Genomic DNA, 2,021 nt, shown 5'->3' on the forward strand with positions numbered 1-2,021 from the left:
AATCTTTCCTGTATCTCTGGTACAGATAATCATTTGCTTGTATCAAGCAGATTAATATGCACTTGTATAATTTGAGAGGGTGAGAAGAAAATTGTAAATTCAAGCAATATAAGAGTTGCCGATTTTGTAGAAAGTAACAGAATGTCTTTGTGTCATGTACTCTGCTCTTCCCTGCAGCTTTCTTAATAAGTCTGTACCCAAAAGCAAAATTAAAGGACTACCTTTCTACCATCCTGTAATGTAAGTTAATAAGCTTCTTCCCCAAAAGATAAGAGGGTAAATAGAAAAGAAATCAACTCTTCAGTTTAAAAGAGGAAAAAAAAAAAAACATTTGTTAATCTTGCTTCCTTTTTAAGTTTCAAAATTAATTGACTTGGACACTATTTCTATTTTTTAAGATTACCTTTTAATGAAAACAGACAAAACAAGAACTTCCCTTATAATTCAAACAGTTCCTTGAATTTTTCAGATAAGCTCCACCCTTGGCTGTACTCACATGTCTTATGAGTACTTACATCTCAAAGGTGTGGGCCAACACCCAAAGCCCCTTGGAAACTGAGATTAGGAACAATATTTCATGACTCTGTGTGTGTGTGTGTGTGTAGTCATGTGCAGTGTGCAAAAGAGAAAAAGAGAGACAGAGACAAATTTAAGAATGAGAAAATGGGCACAGTGACTGAAATTCATAAAACTCAAAGCCCAGAATTGCCTCCAAGCAATGGAAAAATCCATTTCACTTGCATGGTTACCTGAAAGCTGGAAGTGGTAACGCAGAAGGAACTTGCTGTCCTAGAAACATGCAGGCACAGTCATAGGAGAAAGGAAGTGGTGGTTTAAAAAAACTGCCTACTCATTTTTGTTGGAAAATAGAAACTTTTCCCCACCTTTTCCCCAGGGAACTAACAGCAGCAGATTCAACTCTCTTCTCTATTCTCACCAGTTCTACACTTTGCTCTGGTAAACTCAGGTGCCTGCATTCCTAAAATGGGTGGATTACTTCACAGAATTTATGGGTCACTTAAAAATGGTTGCTTTGTGATTATGGTCTAGGCCAAGCCTTGACTTCTGTCATATTCTGGTAGGTACGTTTTGCCTTTTGAAAAAATTTGATTTTATGGTCTTACAACTTCCATAAGTAGATTTACCAGGTGGAAATAAAGTTGTCAGTGTCTTATTTAGTATATGGACTAGTCATTTTGGAAAGAAATCCTTACATATTGGGAATTTTTTATTCAAAAAATTCATAAATGCAACAAATATTTTTTGATTGCCTACCATTATTGTCATGTGTAGCATCTTTTGAAACCTTGAGAAGATCAACTTTTAGCTTCCCTTCTCTATACAACTGATTTACTTTTTAATTAAAGCCATGAAATGAAATGAACAATAGTAATGGCCAGGGGAAAAAACAAACATGAATGAAAATTTTATTTCATTGAATTTTCAATATATAATCATGACAGTAAGAAGTAAATAATCAAATAAGTATCACAGTATAGAAAAGGAAAAAACTGATTCATTTTATTTAATGTATTTTTGGAAAAAAATTTAAATGTTTAGCCTATATGGTCTGTTGCAGAGATGAATAATGATATTTTAGCTTATTACATAATAATTTAAAAGAATAAATTTCAATTTTAAAAATATTCAAATTCAGTAATATTTCATTTATAAGCTAGAATATATACTCACTATAGATAAAAATGTACATCTTGAAGTGTGCTCTACTTCACTATTTTAAATTTTACACACAAATGAAACATTAAATGACCATATCATATCTTAATGTCTATAATCATATATTCATTTACATTGAATCTAGTGTTTAAATTCAAGACTATATAGTACTACAGTGGTCTGAGCGATGAATTGCTCCCCAAAGGAGCTAAAACAATTCTAAACTGTGGAGGATTTACTCTGGAAATGACTGTTTATAATTGAGTCTGCCTGTCTTGAGAGCCTGCTGCATAACTGGAATGTCTCCAGATTAACTTTCATGTGAAAGGAAATGTTTATTTAAC

The sequence above is a fragment of the Talpa occidentalis genome, unplaced genomic scaffold, assembly GCF_014898055.3.
Source record: "Talpa occidentalis isolate TD23 unplaced genomic scaffold, MPIMG_talOcc4v2.1 talOcc4.3, whole genome shotgun sequence".
NCBI lineage: Eukaryota > Metazoa > Chordata > Mammalia > Eulipotyphla > Talpidae > Talpa > Talpa occidentalis.